General features: G+C 40.8%; 1 long non-coding RNA gene across 1 annotated transcript; it reads left to right on the forward strand.

The window, feature by feature from the left end:
- The first annotated feature begins 6,900 nt into the window (after positions 1–6,900).
- On the forward strand, positions 6,901–20,774 carry LOC109268147 (uncharacterized). The gene is made up of 3 exons (XR_002080500.2): positions 6,901–6,957; positions 14,378–15,647; positions 20,717–20,774. It is a non-coding gene; the product is annotated as an uncharacterized LOC109268147 (long non-coding RNA).
- Positions 20,775–21,096: the final 322 nt, after the last annotated feature.

Here is a 21,096-nt window from a genome sequence, read left to right on the forward strand (position 1 = left end):
GAAAGAGTTAATAAGTGATGGAGTCAGAATTTAAGTCAAAAACATGTGTTTTTCACTATTCAATGTGGTCTTTAAAATACAGTAAAACGGTATGTTTTGAAAGCTGGCTGGAATACAAATAGAGATCAGTAAAAATAAGGTCAAAGGACACTGATGCCCTCACTACCTTTACCTGGTGCCAGCTTAACAGGTGCCTCCTGGATAGTTTGTAGGAAATCTGCCAGAGCCTCCCGTCCAGCCTCACTGCCCGGTCCAGAGAGGTGGAACAGGCAAGTACTGAAAGGGTAGCTCTTGAGTCCCTAGATGCCAGTGATTTATAATCCAATGGCATCCTCTTGTCTGCTTCCCTCATCATTTTCCCACCATGACCTGCCAAGGGCACCACCAGCCTCTGCACCTCTGACCCTGCAGGCAAACAGGCAGCCGCCATTCTGAGAGAGAGCCTCTGTGAGCACCCTGGGATGCCCTGCCTCTGCCTTTCCACCTTTGTCTGCAGCAAGGAGGGAGTGGAAGTGTTCCTTCTTCCTTCTAATGCCAGAACTCCCAGGAAGCCCAGTTAGCGTTAATGGCCTGCCAATGTACTTTTTACAAACCCATTTTTCCCCATGTCACTCAATCAGGAGAGGAAAATTTGTGGCCACCATAAAGTTGATATACACAATGTCAAAGTATTTTCATTTGTTTTGGGGTTTTTAATGATGAACAAAAAAGAAACAATTGTACACTGAGAATTTACAGTAACGTTTTTTTCAACCTCTACAGTGAACAGTTTGCTTTTCTAAGTAGCCAGCTACTTTTTACTTTTTCTAAGTAGCCAGCAGACATTTTGCTCACTAATGTGCTCTTAGTCTGGTGGGGTTTTATATATTATATATATTATATATATTATATATACATGTTATATATTTTGTATATATTTATATATATATAATTAATTATATATATATATAAATAAATATATATGTATTTATAAATATATATATATTTATATATAATATAAAATATATTTAAGGTGGGGGATAGAACAAATTTTATTTTAAAGCATGTTAGCTTGACCAGCAACTTTTATGTATCCAGACTAGGGTTTCTCACAGTATCATTATGGACATTTGTTCAAGATAATTCTTTATTGTTGGGGTCTGTCCTGTGGAAACTGTTACTCAGATTAAATCTTAAAATTGCTCCCTGTTACCCATTAATAGAGGATTAGGTATATAAAATTCAGGTTTTTAGTAAAAAGCAGTGAATAGTATCAATTTTATTTGGTTCAACCTAACAAGATTCAAGACTGAAAACCTTGATATTGGGGTCATATAATGAGTCTTTGTTGTAAGGGCCTGTCCTGTGACTTGTAGAATGCTTAACGACTATATATATTATATATATATATATATATATATATATATATATATATACAGAAATGTAGCCTCACGACCTCCTTCAGGAGCATGCAGGCACAGGTCAGTTGCAGGAAAGACAACAAGCACCTGAACATGAAGGTCATCTGGGAGGCCTCCCCTGCCCTGCCTGCCTTTGTTATTGCTCTTCTGCAGTAAGCTCTGAACCTTGAAGCAGTAAGTCTCCAAGCACGTAGAAATGTATGAGGACACAGTGCTGGTTTGCACCCATTGGTCCCCATGCAAATACATTCCTACGAAGCCTATTGCAAAATTCATTTTTCCTTATAATAAGAAAGATGGTTGAATTTCTCTGATTTTTATACATTCCTTTACTGAAATCTTCTAAGTATTCATTGGTACAGAATTCCTTAGACATTTGTCCCCACGTGCAAAGAGCAGGTCATTTTCGGCCTACACAGGCCCAGCAGTGTCTATACATTTAGGAACACTGCCATCACGCACTTGGTACATGCAGCTCTTGCGAGAAGGTCCTTATTTAATGTTCTGACATCTTTTATTCTGATAGAAGTTTATAGAGATGGAGTCATTCTGGCTACAATCTAATTACTGGCAGAAAGTAGCGGGAGGAAAGTCAATGAAGCAGACACAAGAGACTTCCATTCTAGTGTTGGCCCTGGTAGTTTACAAATCATTATCATCTTGGGGAAGCTAAAACCTGCATCAGCTTCAGCAGCAGCAGTTTTTGCTTCTGTCAACGATGACACAAGTAACACGCTCATGTCTAACTATAGATATTGTTAAGTAGTCATGGAAAAAAATAGAGGATCTAAGGGATCTATGAAATGTTGCACAAATCATCATCGTTATTCTCTGCAAATCTCCAGCAGAGTTGATATCAGGTGGAAAATAGCCCATGGTGAGCTGTTATGCATTCTTCTGTGTGTCTGGTTTTGATGTGTCACAACAACTCTTAAATTACCTCAAGAACCAGGTAACACACTGATGAGCATAAATGGACAGGGGAGGAAGTGGCATGAGATGTATTTGAAGACATAATTAGGTGTCACATTATGTGAGGCATTGCATCTGTGGTAAAGGGTCTGGATTTCATCTTCAAAGCAATGGGAAGCCATTGGAGGGTTCTGGGTAGAGAGAGCGACCTCTGCTCTGATGTGTGTGTGTTAAGAGACCACTGGGAATGTTCTGTGAAGAACACATGGTGGCAGCAGAAAGACCACTTGGAAGCCTTTTCCATGAGTGCAAGCAAGAGACAAAGATGACTTAAAGGAAGGATTTGGAATATGCTTTGGAGGTCAGTCAACAAGAATTGGCTAGTAGATCACATGTGAGGCATGAGGATAAAGGAAAAAGAAAGAATGACTGTCAGGTGGTACCTGAGCAGCTAGATGAATACAAATGTCACTTATTTAGAAGGGGGGATACTAGAGGAAGGAATTGGTTTGGGATGGAAAGCAAGAATCCTGCCTTGGCTATGTTGATTCTGAAATGCCTAGTAGACATCCAACTGGCCCAAGCTACATAGCAGTGACACCCCTGCTGATCATTAAGAGTGACTGCTCAAACAAAAACATTTGTGCTTCACCTCTGGGATCTGCATCAACTAAATAGAAATCAAATTAGCTAGGATTAATTACAGTTTATAAAATCTGCCAGAATTGTATTAATGAGGATGTTTTTTTAGGTTCGGTGTCAGAAACCCAATGGCAACTGATTCTGTTCAATAGAAAAATCTATTGGCTCTTGAAATGGAAAAAGTCCAAAAGAGGACTCACACATTACTGAATCTGGGTTAGCTCAGATGATATCCCACAAATCTTTCCTCAGTTCAGCTTTCACTATTGTAGCTTCAACCTCAGGCAGAATCCCACATTTTGGGGTGTACAAAGATTTCCCAGGGTCAATTCTAATCTTACTTCCTACTAGTCTAGCAATCCAGAAGGAAAAGGGCATCTTTTGCCACAGCAGCAAAAAGGCATTTGCCAGTTCTGAGCTCCTAACCATCCCTAGAGCCAAAGATGAATTCAGCTCCTCACAAACCACATAAACTGAGGTGGGAGTTGTCCAAAGGGAAATAGAGGTGCTTTCATTACAAGAGAAGATAGCCATTGGATAAAGTCAAGTAACATGTGATGTATTAGTTCAGGCTGCCATAACAAAATGCCATAAATTGGATAGCTTAAGCAACAGAAGTTTATTTTCTCATAGTTCTGGAAGCTGGAAGTCCAAGATCAAGGTGCCAGCAGGGTTAGGTTCTGGTAAGGTTTTTCTTCCTGGCTTGCAACTGCCTTTTTGCTGTGTCTTCTCATGATGGATAGAGAGACAACAACCTCTCTGGTGTCTCCTTTTATAAGGGCACTAATCCCATCAGAAGGCCCCACTCTCATGACTTTATCTAATCCTAATTAACCTCCCAAAAGCACCATCTTCAAACACTATCATATTGGCAGATAGGGCTTCAATATATGAATTTGGGAGGGAGTTGGTTAGAGCACAATTCAGTTCATAGCAGGTGGACATTAAAAAGCTTACAGAAGTAACTTGAAGTTTTAACAGCAAGAAAAAGAAAACATAGTGCTACACAGAACTTTGCTAACATCACATAAAATTTGTGACTTATTTCACAACATATATGGCATAACAGGAGAGAATATTTTTCCTGCTCAAGAAAAGTGATTGCTGTTGTCACACACTAAGATTAACTCCAGCTGAATTAAATGATCACATACAAAATAATGGTAGAAAAACCACCAGACAAGAATTGTATATTTGTCAGATCTTTATTTTTTTTAATTTTTTAAATATTTATTTGTTTTTGAAAGAAAGAGAGAGAGAGAGAGAGAGAGAGAGAGAGAGAAGTGGGGGAGGGGCAGAGAGAGAGAAGAGGACAGAGGATCCTAAGCGGGCTCTGTGTTGACAGCAGAGAACCTGACGTGGGGCTCAAACCCACGAACCTTGAGATCATGACCTGAGCTGAAGTTCAATGCTCAATTGACTGAGCCACTCAGGTGCCCCTCTCAGATCTTTAAATGGACAGTTTTCTACATTTTGAAGCAATAAAGAAAACAGAAAGAAAAATATTGGTCAATTTGTTTACAGAAAGTATAACTTTGTTACAATCAAACAAAACTCCAAACAGCTGACTATGAATATATCTGCACTGAGATTTCTTCTCTAAATCCACTCATTTACCTAACATTTACTGAGTGCTTACCAAGTCAAGTTTGCCAAACTAAACTGGGTTCCTCTCCTCTTTTCCTCCCTGGGTAAGAACATACTTTGATTATTTTGATGTCCATAAAAACCTAATCTTTGAACAATTCTGCCCACAGATTTTGTAACCTAGATGAAATGGACCAATTCTTTGCAAAACAGAACCTGCCCAAATTCCCACATGAACTAGATTATCTGAAAAGGCCTGTATCTATTAAGGAAACTGAATGTACCATTCTGGTGAATGATGTTGATAACAGGAAAGGCTAATGCATGTGTGAGGGCAGGAGGTATAAGGAAGTCTCTATACCTTTCTCTCAGTTTTGTTGTAAATCTAATACTGCTATTAAACAGGTAAAGACAAAAAACATCCAATCTTAACACATGCAGAGAGTGAGATGTGTTAAAGGGTCTGACCCAACCTTTGTTGCTTTTTAACTTCAGAGGAGTCCAGGTATTAAATACAGTGCTTTAGCCCCCTGCCCAAAAGTGGCTGTCTGCACCCCTCAAAATAGTCTCGGGGTCCCAGAACTGTGTAACACCAGGTCACCCAGGAATGGTGTCAGATGGCGAAAGGATTGCCCATAGACTTCAGCTACACCCTGCAGCACAACTAAGGTCACCCCCTCCCAGGAGGTGAAAGTTCTGACCCCATTTATTTTTTCACTCAAGACCAAAACAAAGACTGTGTGATGCAACTCAACTATGTACAGTATTACAGTCTGTTTCAAACATTGGTGGAGAGAGGTTTCCCCACTCTTATCTAGAAATCTATAGAACTTGAAAGGTCTCTTCTCTCACTGCAGGGCAGGTATCATGTAATCATCTGCTTCTTATGACAGAGAAAAATCTTTGCTTGAAGGTGTTAGGGGTCTTAATCCCATTTTGGAGAACTTCTTTAGGAAATTTTCTTTTCTCACAATATTTTTGAGTGAAAAACCTTTGCTTGAAGGTGTTATAGGGTCTTAGCCCCATGTTAGAGATCTTTAGGAAATTTTCTCTTCCCACAATATTTTTGAGTGTCTACTATATATCTCCATTCACTTCCTATTTTTCTCAAGAAATTAGTAACCCTGTACAAGAGTCAGACATGCAGCATACAGTAGAATATAGTGCGATAAATTAAATAATAGGATATATATGAATGACAGACAGGTCTAGGGTTAATCAAAGTCTTGCTAGATGAATAGCAGATAAGTGTGACCAGTGAAATGTTAGTACTAAATTCTATGAAGATAAATCACTCTGCCTAGACTGACTCATCTAGGTCATCTAGCTCAAAATGTCTAGATCCTGATAGACAAACCAGAAAAATATGTGAATATATAATTCATACCTGAGGAAGAACAAATGGTACATAAACACAGGCAATGTTCAACTTCCAGAATATTCGAATTTAAAGTGAGATTGACACCAAAAACCATAAATAGGAAACCCAATGTTCGTGAAACTGTGTTACAATCCTTTAAGAACCCCTTTAAAAAGAATTTGACTTAATAAGAAGAGACAGGTGCGAATTCATGAGCTGAGTCTAGTTACAGAGATAGTATGTTAGTTTTCTAGAGCTGCCATAGCAAAATACCACAGACTTTGTGGCTTGAACAACAGAGATTGGTTTTCTCACAGTGTTAGAGGTTGGAAGGTGAAGACCAAAGTCTAGTAGATAGGTTTGGTTTCTGTTGAGACCTCCCTTCTTGGTTACAGATGGCCACCCTCCTGCTGTCTCTTCACATGGTCATCCCTCTGTGCTGTGCATCCCTGTTATCCCTTCCTCTTCCCATAAGGACACCATTCATGTTGGATTAGAACCTACCCTAATGGCCTCATTTAAACTTAATTATCTCTTTGAAGAGCCTGTCTCCAAATACTGTTACCTTCTGAAGTACTGCGGGTTGGAGCTTCAACATATGAATGTGGGAGGACACCTAATGGATGAGATACTCTGTCCTCAAAATTCCAACTACTGAGAATTTAACCTAAGAGAATGGTTTTAAATATGTGCACTAATATGTCCAATGGAAAATTGTTTTTAATAATTATAAAAATAATTGAAATAACTGGTAAATAAATTATAGCTGGTCAACTTTATAGCTATTTTATACTCATTAAGGTTATATAAATAAAGACTATATCAAAAATATGTTAAGTGAAAACTCTTCTATAATTTGGCCACAGGGTAATCATAGGAGGTAATAATATCACCAAGGGTAATAATAGGAGATTCTTTTAGCTGCCACTAGAGGGAGTACTAACCTAGAGTTGGGTGTAAAGAGGCATCTGGAGCCCGCTGACGGGTGGCTTAGGGCTCAAAAACCAGAGAAAAAGAGAACAAGAGGCGGCGATGGTAGCTACAGACATGACGGAGGTAAGTCCACAAGCGAATCAGAGTACTCAGGGAATAACTTAATAATTACCAAGGATATCTCTCTCCTGGGAAGTAAATGCTTCTTGCTACCCCTTTTCTCCACCTCCACTGAGGCAGAATATAGTTGCAGATCTAAACTCTGCTTTCCGATCTACGACAACAAAGTTGATTATTTTGGGCCCTGACTTTTAATTTCAGTTGGTTAAGAAGTTTTTGAAGAAGAGATGCTGTCGATTAGTCCTTCTCAAAAACTACCAGCACTGAGCATTTGTCCCGAGGCCTGACAGAAATTAATGCCAATTAACCATTTATTGACTGAATCAAGGTGCATGAATTACAAGTGGGGAAATAGCCATCACAAGGGTATGAAAGTTTTTATAGAAGCCCAATCTTACCAGGAAATAATGTTTTAGTGCCACTCTCTGTGTTAACAAAAATTGCAAGTAACTGATATAAAGCCATTTCTTTTTCAGATTTCATAAAATTTATTCATTTCAAATGATTGTCCAGAAAATCTACTGGCTTAACTGTTTATCTGATGTCTCCATTATTTCAGATTAGAAATCTGCTGGGGACAGGATCCAGTTGATGGGGAAAAAAATGTACAGGTGGGAGAGTTTCTGAGAAATTCAGCTTGGCAGAGGGAGAATGCTGATAATAAATAAATAAGAGAGCTGCAGTGGAGGACCATTTAGAGGAGGAAGGAGAAAGTTCTAGCCATCTATCTGTGTATTCCTGAAAGTGAACACACTTGTATTTAGCGAGGATGCTGGTATGGCATTGAGTCAAGAATGGGCCAAATTATATTCTCTATGAGTTAATAATCAAGAATGGGCCAAATTATATTCTCTATGAGTTAATAATAAGAATGAGAAGACATTAGGGGCGCCTGGGTGGCTCAGTCAGTTAAGCATCCAACTCCTGGTTTTGGCTCAGGTCATGATCTCACACGTTCATGAATTCGAGCCCCATATCAGGCCCTGTACTGATAGCACAGAACCTGCTTGGGATTCTCTGTCTACCTCTCTCTCTCTCTCTGCCCCTCCCCTGCTCCGCTGTTTCTGTCAAAAATAAATAAATAAACTTAAAAAAAAAAAGAAGAAGAATGAGAAGATGTTTAAAAAAATTAGAAAATATTTTTATCATAGTTCAGATTAAAAAAGGTTTTAGTGTTTAGCATGCTAAGTGTCAGCTTTCTGGAATACTCCTTTGCAAGGATACCTTTATCTGTTTATTGCTCCCCTAAGAGAAGGAGTCATCAGAACAAATGCGATTCCAACATTTATGAGCTGAGAGTTGGATATTTTGTTTAACTTTAATAGTCTTATGTATCACCAAGTGGAATTCACTTTTCAATGTTAGCTTCCTCCAACACAATTCATTTTAAGAGAACAGAAAGAAGGACATTGTCTTTACAATGATTGCTATTGTTTTCATTAAAGTTTTAATTTAAGTTGGCACAATTGGCATATGGAATTCAATTCTCTTTCCAGAAGCCTAGGGGTTCCTGAACTAATGAGAAAAATCAGACGTATCTAATATGGACAGAATCAGATAGCTGTTAGGAAGAAGAAGATTTTATATAAAATGGAAGGTGGGAAACATAATATCAGTACATAAAATGTAGTGCTATGTATATTTACTGCCCACCTGTTCTTCAAACACTGCTCTAGCCATCTTAAGAGAAGTAACTCCAAATATCAATGGATGTCATTAAAAAGCAAATGTGATCCTCCACGGACTAATAAGTTTGAGAAACACTGTGTTAAAGCAAGTGAGGGTGTCTTTATTACCAGGCTTTGCAGCACAGTCAATGAGTTAATAGGGACTGGAAAGCCCTTGGCGGGGGATATGGTATATAGGCAACGTTTCCCGAACTCATTAGGTCATGGAACATTTTTCCACCGAGGAGCATATTTTGGGACCAGTGTTTGGCAGACGACACATTGGAAAACCAGAAAGCCAGGCTGTCAAGGATACTAAGGCAGTGAAGTCACAGGCTTCCTGGTCTGAGGCTCAGGGTCAGCAATGAGGTTGAGACAAAGACCCAGTAATCACACTGAGAAGAAGAAACTGTGCGTGTTCTTTCTGAGCTTTCAGCAATGTTTATTGAACAGAAATTTATTTTTATTCTTATTTATTTTTATTTTCTTAATGTTTATTTATTTTTGAGAGAGAGACAGACAGACAGAGCATGAGCAGGGGAAGGGCAGAGAGAGAGACAGAATCCAAAGCCGGCTCCAGGCTCTGAGCTGTCAGTACAGATCCCTTCTCAGGGCTCGAACCCAACAACCACAAGATCATGACCTGAGCCAAAGTCGGAGGAAGCTTAACAGACAGAGCCACCCAGGCACCCTGAACATAAATTTAAATGAACTAAGTTGATATTTTCTCAACTATGGATTATACGTTTTCTTTTTAAAGATCTCATTCTCTCTCTGTGCCAAGCATTTTACAAATATGATATTTAATCTCATAGAAACTCCACCAGGAGGGAATTATTTTTCTTATTATTCCTGAAACTGATGTCTAGAGAGAGAGTCTCCTGACAGTCTCAGTATCCCCTCCATGGAAAACTTGGGATCTGATCCCAGATCTTCCTGACTCTAGAGCTCTATCCATCCCCACCTGCCAAACAGTGGTATTTTTTTTCCTAAAATACACTTACACAATTAAAACACATTTAAGTATAGGAAAATACAGAAATACCAGGCCATAGGATGGAGCCATTCAGGTATGACGAAGAGAAGATTTCTTTGCACTGAGGTTTAATATTTAACTGTAAAACAAAATAAAAAAACAAACTCTAAGGTCTGTTTTCCTAGAAAATGCCAAAATAAGGAAAAAATAAAATCCATAATATTGATACACTTGCAATCAGCCCATAGGAAGAAAGAGAGGAGTAGAATACAGATACCGATGAGAGTCTAGATACATATCCAGTCACCTTTCCAAACCTTGGTCAATGTCTTCTAGCATTTTTTTTACTTCTTTGGTATATTTGTTCTTCTTAAATACCAGCATCATATTTGAGTTCAGAATACATCTATATTTATTTTTCAGCTTATTCTCAAATAAAATAATTTATGAGATAAACTCACGTGTAGATTTCAAGTGTGTATTATGCCCATTTGCCATTACAAGGTTGAATTTCAATCACTTTATTCATCAGGAGATTGAAAATCTAAAATTTAAGTGCTCACAAGCATTCAAAATCTATGCTTCAGTTTCTCTGTAGCTGCCAACCCCTGATTTGGTTGAATGAATGAGGTGAAAGATGGAAGGGCAAATTAAGGATTTGGGCAAGGAGAGATTCAGTTTTTGTTGAATGGAAATTATTCTGTTTAAAATTTTTTTAAAATATTTATTTTTGAGAGAGAGAGAGAAAGAGAGAGAGAAAGAGAGAACAAGCAGGGGAGGGGCAGAGAGAGAGGAGACACAGAATCTGAAGCAGGCTCCAGGCTCTGAGCTGTCAGCACAGAGCTGGACATGGGGCTTGAGCTCATGAACCACAAGGTCACGACCTGAGCCAAAGTCAGGGGCTTAAACAACTGAGCCACCCAGGCACCCTTGGATGGAAATTATAAATGTCCTTTAAAAGCTAGATTTTCAATATGTTTATATATGCTACAGGGGTATTATTTAAGATCTGCACCTGGAATCTAAAAACCTCTGACAATAATAATGATAAAATGAGACCACAATTTTGAGCTCAGTGCTTAACACACACACACACACACACACACACACACACACACACTCATCTTAAATATGTCATATTTTGAATTTTCTACCATGGCCTGGAATGTTTTATGGTTTTCAAGTAGGCTACGTGCTAATACCTAAAGCCAAAGAAAATCCTAAGATCTTGCAAGATTTATTCTAAAACCAATCAATCTGCAATCAATGCCTTTTCAGTTCAACCCTTGTAATACAAGCAAGGCAGGTTGTTGTTGGAAGACAGAGGAGATGAAAGGAAATGAATTTAGCCCGAAAATTTGCTAAGATAATAAACGACCATATTTTCCAGAAACTTAACTGACAATTAGCATTCCATCCTTGATCCAGGAGAGAAAAGTGCATTGCAGCTGTTTTATACACATCTGTATCTGTGTTCAGTAAAGTGTTAGGTGCTTTAAATCTGCTTATGCAATGTTGGCAAGCAGAGACTTTTTCCTTTATTCTAACTGTGAATACTAATAGAGAATTGGTGCAAACTCTAGCTTAGACGGTATAGATCCTCACATTTTCCACTGCTATCTAAATCTCTTTTACATTCAGCTCCACTTGGAGAGTGTTTCCAATCCCAGTTTCAACCAATGGGTGGCATTATGTGGCCTGCAGTTGTGCGGAGGGAAAAAGCCATTTAGAAAAAGGCAAACACTTTTTTTTCCTACTCTGTTGATTTTGCTGATAAGTAAATACTCAAAACATTGCATAGATCAAGATTCACCTTCTACTCTACTTCTCCCCAGAAGCTGTCTCTTCCTTCTCCTTCTGTCCTTTCCCTGAATTCTTAGGCCTCTTTTTTGCCTGAGACTCATTTATTGCCTCATGTTTTCTTCTCAAAATATTGCATGAGTTTTATCTGTGCCTTCCTGTCTTGCTGGATTCTCAAAGTGTCATAGCCTTGTTCTTAATACAAATGCCCACACCTCTCAGCACAGTCCTGGATGCATGGGGGCCTTTGATGGCCACTTTTTTGGTTTGATTGCTTATTCCTGGTTCCCTACCAGCACAGATTAGTCCCCACCCCCTGCCACCATCCTCCACATACATGCCAGAGGCAAGCTAACCTCCAAAAGGTATTTCCCCTTTTTTTTATGTGTAGGACCCAAATCAGACTTTGGGATCATGAGTGATATGTCACTTGTATGTGTTGCTTAGCCCACAGGGTATGTTTCAAATGCTTATAGTGCGTGCACACGCACACACTATCACACACATCACTTGGCATCTGCTGTTCTCAGCGTCTAAGAACATATCCACCCTGCCTTGGTAACTAGAACCTGGTTTTCACATCAAAGGAAAATCTCTGAAAAACACTAAACCAGGATTGTATTTTTTTTTCTCCTAAAAACCACTTCCATATTTGAAAATGAAGAGAAATTGCTTAAAATAACCAATATAAAGGGCCAAAATCCCCTTTCTTGGCAGTATTCTGATGATCAAATGTTGGTCCATCAGTGACTACCCAGGAAAGGAGAAGAAAGGAGAAAAAGAAGGTAAATCATGGAGAGTCTGAAAGCCCACAAGTTGGAAATCATCTCTCCTGGTGCATTCGGTACTCTGCCATAATATTTACACAGTGCTTATTACATGCTGGGCATTGTTTCAAGTGGGTCACATGCATTAACTCATTTAGACCTCACATATGCCTATGAGGATAATGATAGTACAACTGAGGAACTGTAGGCCAGAAAATGGAAGCCATTTGCCCAATGTCACAGAGCTCATACCTGGCAGAGGTGAGGGTGAACCCAGGCTGACAGACTCCAGAGCCTGGCCCTCAACCGCTGAGCTATAAGTGAGAAAGAGAAATCCATCTGGAAGGGAGAAAGCTGGTCAGTAACATCCACCAGATTCTAATCCTATCACAACTGTGCCATGAGTAGAGACAACAGATGGTAAAATTGTATATTTTAAATAGCTTTTATTGACCAAGACAAAGACCCTTCCTAGGATGTCCATGGAAATCAAACAGGTCTTGCTTCATTTGTGGAACCAGAAATCCTGAGCTACAGGCACTAATGCTCCTGGCCAGTCCAGGTCACAGGGCTTTCCACTGATTGGCCATCAAATGAGCCAAGGAAATGGAAATCAGAAGATCTGCCCCTTTTTACAGACTTCCTGTTGTCCACCCACCCTCAGGGGCTTGTGTTGCCTTAGTAGGGATGTGCCCATCCAACCCTAGGCTCCTACCCACTTTCCTTCATTCCATGCATGTGCCCAATTGCTGATCAGCCGCTCCCCCTCCCGGGTACAATTGACAGTGCTGGGTTTCTTCTCTTGACACATGGCATCAGAATCCACCTAACAAAACACTCAGTCACCATTGAAACTTCTCTTAACTGTCTTTCTGCCCACACACAAAATATCACTAAACAGTGCCAATTCAATTTCCTAACTAGCTCTTCAATTCTTACCCTTCTCTCCATCTCCATGACCACTGTTCTGGCCCAGGTTCTGGTATCTGTGTGAGTCACAACTCTCCAGAAAAACAGAACCCATAGATGTGTACATATATAGAGAGACATTTATTTTAAGGAATTGGCTCATGCTATCGTGGATACAGTCAAGTTCAATATCTGCAGGTGGACCAGCAAGTTGAAGAACCAGAGAGGCAGCAATGTCCTGGTTGAAGTTCAAAGGCCACCTGCTGGCAGAATTTCTTCTTGCTCAGGAGAGGACAGTCATCTGTTATTTAGGCCTGATTGGAAGAGGGCCACCCACATGACGGAGGGCAACCTACTTAGTCAAAATCTACCGATTTAAATGTTAATCTCATCCAAAAATGCCCTCACAGAAACATCCAGAATAAAGTTTGGACACATATCTGGATGACATGGTCCAGCCAAATTGACATGAAATTAACTATCATACCATCTTTCACCCAAATTACAGCCCCTTTATCAGCTCCTGCCTCGGTCCAACCCCTCTGAGCCATCCTCCATAAGGCATCAGGTGACTTTTCTAAAATGCAAATCTCACTATATAACAGTGGGCCAGAAATACCTTAAGTGGCCCTTCAAGACCTAGAGTGGGGAAAACATCTAAATTCATTAACATAGCCTATCGGGCCTTTAAATAAGTAAGCAACATGATGACATTTTTACAGTTTGCAAAAACATCGTCACATCTATTTGCTCATTTAACTCTCCCAAGAAAATCACACTTAGCAAGCCCTAGAGCCTACGGTGCTAACTGCCTACGATGTTCTCATGCTCCAAATGCACTGAGCTGCTTGCCGCTTGCCATGTTTGCCCTGCTCTCTAATCTTCTCGTTTGCATATGCTATGGTATTTTATCTAGAATGACTTTTTCCATATTCTCCATCTTGGAAAAACAAAACAAAAAACAATTGTTCCCCCCCTCCTTCTTCATTTTCCTTTTGTCTTTTGTTTCTATCAGCACCTAGCAAAGCCCAGCCCCTATTCGTTCCCTGCAAGGCACTCTCCAGCCCTGTATTCAGGGGCCAGAAAACTACATGCTGAGAACCAAGTCCAGCCCATTGACTGTTTTTGTAAATCAAATTTAATTGGAACACAGATTCAGTCTTTCATTTTCTATTGTCTATGGCTGCTTTCAAACTGCACCAACAGAGTTGAATAGTCACAACAGAAGTATGACCCTGAAAGCCCTAAATATTTAATATCTGGCCCTTCATAGTAAAAGTTTCATGATCTCTGCTCTGCTTCAGGTATCAGGTCAACCACACGTCCACAGGAGCTCCAGGACTCGTGCCTATGGGGTCCTAGAAGAATACCATGTTCCATCCCTTGTTCTGGGAGAGCAGCCTGACAAGAAGACTGTTCTGCTGGTTGATGCTATATTTCTTTTATGAGGATTTGCTGCCGGAATGGTACTGGCACAGTGATTTGGGGTGACTCTCATTCACATCAGACAGAGGATAAGTTCAGGGCTCTGGCTACCAATGTTATACCCCTTGTCTTGAGTCAAGTATATAGCCTGTGCACTGCCTCTTGTGGATCTGTGTTTCTACTATGGTACTTTCTGTAGTCTAAAGCACCCAAGAGAAGTGGGGTGGTAGCAAAAAAACTCTTACCGTCTTTTCCAACCACTACATTCCCTAACTCTGGTACTGAGTGGAGTATGACCCCTTCCACAGGCTCCACATCATGTGCCAAGCAATGGAGGTACCCATTTCCTCTGAGGGCTTCCCAGACTATTGGTCCACAATGTCAACTGGTACTTCAATCAATATCCTTTCTTGCCTCTGATCAACGCGGTAACATCGTGCTCTCCCAGACTGGTCCTGGTTGGTTTCCCTAGTACAGCAGGGTGAAGGAAGGTCATTCTTTGAGTGAACAGAACTGCCCTTCTTGCTCTGCCCACAGTCCCCAACCTATCTTTACTGATTACCATGTGTGGAGGGCAAAGGCATGGTCAACAATGAAAGAGATCACGTTCAAGAAATGCAGTGATTATGGACTAAAGAATTCAAGAGAAGACATGGTGTGAAGATGTGCCATCCGACATTTATGCTACAAAATTCTAAACAGCACATTTCACATGACCAAAACACAGATTATCAATTACATTTTTCTGTATGCTCCGGGGAAGACTTTCGTTGATGGTCATCATCAACAAAGCACGGTAACAACCTTTGAAAGAGTCTCTGAGAGTCAGTGTTTGGGAACAGCATAATGGATGGGTGATGCAGTGTCATGAGTAATGTTGGAACCAGACTTAAATGAATGGTGTTAGGGAACTGCAGAGATAAGAAGTTCTATGTTGCTTCAATCCCAGCAGATTCTGAAGAGCAATGGCATTGTGAGTAACAAGTACATTGCTATCTTTTTTTCATCAGTAGAAGATACAAAGTTAGCCTAGAATGGTGTGCTAGAGAAGGAAGACATAAAGAGTTGATTCTGGACCAGAACAGAACTAGGTGGTGCCTGGAAACTATGAAGAATCTTCACATGTCCTGGTTGGATAATAACAAATATGTAAGTACCTTTTCTATACTCCTCATTCTAAATCTTCATCAGTAAATCACAGTGTCTAACATGAACCCATGCTTAGTATACTTTTAATCAAATTGCTTATATAGACAAGGGTCTTGCAAAAAATACTTGCATGTTCTCATTCTGCAATGATCCCTCTGACTGGAGGGATATCATACTCTGATTAATCATGGGAAGGTCAAATGCCCCAAAACTGAGCCAGGCGGTGGCGTCAGCTGCATGCAAAACATGGGAATGAGAGCCAGGGAGGGATGGGTTCCCAAAGGAAAATCAAAATCAAACTGCTCTTCCCAGAACTGGGGAAACAGACACAGCACGGGCTAAAACAAACAGATGTTCATCTACCTCTTGCATGGTAAGTTAGTGTCATCACTATCCTCGATGAGATGCCTAAAGAATGGAAGAGCTGGGTCATTTGTCCGAAGTTCCATGCAAGTCAGGGACATAGCCAAGAGATGAGCCCACATTAAATCTGACAAGCTAACTCTTCATCTAACTTGATTCGTTTGCATTGGGTAAGAACTGATCAAATCCAGGACCTTATATCTGGCAAAGACTTTACGTCAGAAGACTTGGAATAATTCTGACTCCTTATTTCTATTAGCTGTGTGATATTGAACAGCTTAGTTAAGCCCTCTGAATCTTGTTTCTTCAGGTCCAAAATTTGGGATAGTAATAACTTCCTTGCAGCATTGACATTAGCATTAAATGACAGTGTACAGAGATGACTAAGCTTTAGTAATTATATAGTATAGTATAATTGCTACTCTAGTAATTATAGCAGACATAAAGGACCTTGCATTTTATTTATTTTTAAAATTTTTATGTGCCATGCACTATTCTAAATGTATCATAAATATAAACTCAATTAAAAAGTAGTGGATTCTCTTTTATTAAATAAGTAAACGAAGGCCCAGAGAATTTCAGTGACTTGCCCAAGGTCACAAGCTAGCAAATGGGGTGCCAGGATTCAAACCCAGGCAGTCAGGCTCCAGAGTCTATTCTCACATCACTACACTCTACTGTCTCTCAGGAAAAGGCAGCTATTATTATTAATAAGTAGCAGCACTTTATTGCCATTATTATTATAGATGATAAGACTGAAATCTAGAGACACCAAAATAGAAATAAAGCTAAAAATAAATCCTGGGTCTAATGTTTCCCAGTCCACTGCTCTTTCCAATATGCTGCCCCATTTCCTACTCAGAGGAGAATTACATTAAGGAGAAGTAGTAGGATTATGTATCTGCTGACAAAGGAGATCTTTCATACAATTCATCAGGTATCATTATCAGGGAGAAAAATAATTTTTTTCCATGAAAGATTCTAATGGTGGTTAAATCAGTAAGAGAAGGCGAATGGAGCTTTTCTTGCTTTCTAGATGGACGCAGGAAACAGACACAGATCCAACCTGCCCCAGGTTTGGGAGTCACTGTGCCAATTTGGAAACACAATAACAGTTTTAGGATTCTATTCAGAAAGCACATTAGTGGCCCCAGCAGGTGCTAGAGGCTGCAGAGAGCTGGAGAATGCACAGTGGAGAAGACACAATCTTGGAAGTTAACGTTGGCCTTCAGATCTCTCAGGAATTGCAGTTTTAACAGTTCGACAGCCTCCTCTGTTGAGCTGTTAAACAGAGCTAAAACAGAGTCACAGACTGCAGGCGAAACCCCGAGGGCCAGGCCACAGTTTCCACGTTCTCGTAGAATTTCCTTTCCACTTTACTTTAAAGAAACCTCACCTCCCCTGAAGCCCATTTAGACCAAAGCATAAATCAAGCATCTGTAAAGGGCCAGATTGTAAATATTTAGAGCTTTATGAGACATGCAGCCTCAGTCCCAATTGCTCAACTCTGCCATTGTAGCAAAAGCTATGAAAGAAAATACATCAAGAAATGGGAGCAGCTGTGTTCCAATAAACTTTATTTATAAAAACAAAAAGTGGACTGGATTTGGCCTGGGGGCTGTATGCAGTCTACTGAGGACTGGCATTAATCCTTCTTCCACGTAGGCTCCACCCACTAGCTTCTACACCTGCCTCTTTATCACCAGGGTTTCCCCACTGAGCATCAGTCTGAGTTGCCACTAAGTGCTAAGCACCGAGCTTCCTCCCTTTCCCAGCCCCTGCTGTCTTCTGAGGGAACTTCATTCAAGCAGATGAACTGTCCAACAGCTTGGCCTCCCTGCCTTGACCTGTTTAGATTTAAGTATCTTCCTTCACTGCCAGGTCACTTTAGAGAACCACATCCACACCTGTCAGTGGCCAGGTGCTTCACCTCTGATTTTTAACTGTCCGTCTCTGATCCCAAACCCTCGGCCTTCCTAACAACCTTGCACCTCCTTTCATCTCCCCTATGTCATCAGTCCCTAGGCCATGCTGACAGAGTAGCCCCTGGCCGCATGTGACTACTGAGCCCTTAAATCCAGCTGGTACAAATTAACATGGGCTGTAAGTGTGTGTGTGTGGGGGGGGGGGGGGGGGAGCTGTGTGACTCAGGGCTGTGTGACTCAGTCAGTTGAGCTCCCAACTCTGGATTTTCACTCAGGTCATTTTTTTCACTGTTGTGGGTTTGAATCCCACATCGGGCTCCATGCTGATTGTGTGAAGCCTGCTTGAGATTATCTCTCTCTCCCTCTCTCTCTCTCTGTGCCCCCCCCCCACTCTCTCTCTCTCAAAATAAATACATAAACTTAAAGAAACATGGGCTTTAGGTGTAAATTCATGCTAGATTTCTAAAACTTGATATAAAAAAAGAATGTAAGATACCTGAATAATAATTTTTACATAATTACATGTTGAAATTTTAATATTTTTGAGACATTGGTTAAATATATTTTTAAATAAAAAGTCACAAGTGAAAATGCATACAGGGAATCACATAAAATGTCAGTAGCAGTTGCTCTGTTGTTGGAATTATGAGTGATGTTTTCATTCACAGCCTTTTTCCAAACTTTTGACAATGAGCAAGCATCATGTTGGTAATAAACTAGAGTGAATTAAAGAGAAGTAGCTGAAATCAGATACAACCCTACATCTTGCCTGATCCTGCAGAATATGCTAAAATTAACCACATGTGGAATTCATCTCCAAGAAAGTACAACTTCTGAACTGTTTAGAACTGATGATCAGTAGAAATAATGTGATCCCCCAGGATTTCATGTTATTTTGTAATTTAATATTATTATGCTGAGCATAATAACAGCACAGATGTATAAAAATACAGATTTTGGGCACCTGGGTGGCTTAGTCAGTTAAGCATCCACCTTCTGCTCTGGTCATGATCTCACAGTTTGTTGGTTTGAGCCCAGCGTGGGGCTCTGTGCTGACAGCTCAGAGCCTGGAGCCTGCTTCGCATTCTGTCTTCCACTCTCTCTGCCCTTACCCCACTAGTGTTCTGTCTCTCAAAAATGAATAAGAACATTAAAAAATTTTTTTAGAAAATTACAGATTTCAAGATGAAGAAAAACTTGTTTTATTTCTAATACATAAAAAAGGAGTTAAGGAAAGGAGTAGAAAGAGAAGCTCCAACACTTGCCGTGGCTATACGTCTCAGCTGAAACCCGGTCAGCCCTGCACCTCTGCTCTTGGACAGCCACCAACATTCTGTCCTCTTAGCCACTGCCGGAGCTGGGGGATGGGTGGGCAGTCAGGGCGGTGCCAGCAGAGAGTGCTGCTTATGTGCAACCCCAACAGGGAGTGACAAGGCCCCACAGTTCTCTGCTCACCAGAAGGCCTGAAGTCAGTTCTTGCAAGGGAATCCTGAGACAGCATGATTAGGATTCAAGTGCTCTGGGTCCATATCTTTTTTAAATCACTGAGGATTAGAAGTTCAGGAGGTTTGGTCCCCAGATGAGAAGCATCAGCATTACAGGGATCTTGCAGGAAATGCAGATCCTTGGGCCCCACCCCAGACCTGCAAAAAATTCCTCCCATGGGCGGGGGGGGGGTGGGGGGGGTGGGGGGGTGGGAGCCATCAATCTATGTTTGAACAAGCCACTTGGGGACTCAGACGCACATGCAAGTCTAAGAACCTCTAACCTAACTGGGCAGCTTTGGACAATTATCTAATCCCTCTGAACTTCAGTTTTCCTCCCTGGCCAAATGAAGATAATAAAACCTAACCTCAAAGCCTTGTGAGGATTAATGAAAAGCCGAGTAGCAAGCACAAAGGAGCACTCCATGAATTGTACCATCATTTTCCCCCTCGGATTCTTAAAAACTCAACATCCTCTGTGCACACTTTCCATTTTTTTTCTCCCTTAATACATTTAATTCTTTGCTTAATGGAAACAATAAACAGACATCTCTGCTAGATTGAATAAAATAATATATTAGATGCAGATTAGCAGGTCATTATGGTAATATTGTTTCTTGTTACAAAAAAAAAAAAAAGTCATATGGGCAAGTGGAAAAAATCCTAGAGTCAGACCTGGGGCACGTGCTCCAGCTCTAACTCTGTGCACGTCCCCTTCTGTACGAAGCCATGTGGAATGACAGAGGAGGCAAAAAACATTGTAATTAAGATAACTCAGGGTTCGTATCCTACCTCTGCTATCACACAGATCTGCAGGGTATATTTCGAGCCCCCAGAACACTCATGCGCATACAGGGCTGTGCAGAATTCCCGGGGTGCCACCTCCCTCCTTCCCTTTGCCCTATTAGCCTCAATTTTGTAACCAGGCAAGGAGATCAATGGGATCTTCCACCATGAAAATCAAGGAACAGGGAGAAATTGTCCCCTAGATTCCTATATAATTGGGTCATGCTTTTAATCTTAAACCCCTCTCCTCTCATGTCTTCTTGGGATGTCAACCAACTCTGCAAATGGTAGGTTCTCCTAAACTCCCTCTGCCATCCAAACCCAGACAAAGAGGATGTTGCTGCCCTTACACAGCTTCTAGCAATCAGAAGGCAATGACACCCGTGCTCAGATTAACTAACCGGTGAAACACACAGCCAGAGAGCCCTGAATGACAGCTTGCTGTTCTATAGATACTCTGTAACTGGTCCACGTGCCACACACTGAACATTAATGGCTCTCCTAATGACAGGAGACAGGCATGCTCCATGAGACCACAGACATGCAAGACCACCATATTCCAGGACTCCATCTTCAGTGCTGTTAAGAGTGGTCTTCTGATGAGTTCATTTCCTTGGCTGCTGTAACAGATGACCACCAACTTGGCAGTTTGAAACAGTCCGATGTTCATCCTTTTACCGTTGAGGCCAAAATCAAAGTGTCTGCAGGGCTGTGCTGTCTCTGGAGACTCCCAGGGAAAGTATGTCTCTACTTTTTCCAGCTTCTGGAGTCACCTGCAGCTCCTACTTCCTTCTTCAAAGCCAGCACTATGACACCTGGCTTCAGTCCTCACATTGCCTTTTGCTTCTGTGGACAAATTCTCTCGGCTCCCCTTGAGGACACAATGGTAAC

Source organism: Panthera pardus, unplaced genomic scaffold, assembly GCF_024362965.1.
Source record: "Panthera pardus isolate Hobbes unplaced genomic scaffold, ASM2436296v1 HiC_scaffold_26, whole genome shotgun sequence".
NCBI lineage: Eukaryota > Metazoa > Chordata > Mammalia > Carnivora > Felidae > Panthera > Panthera pardus.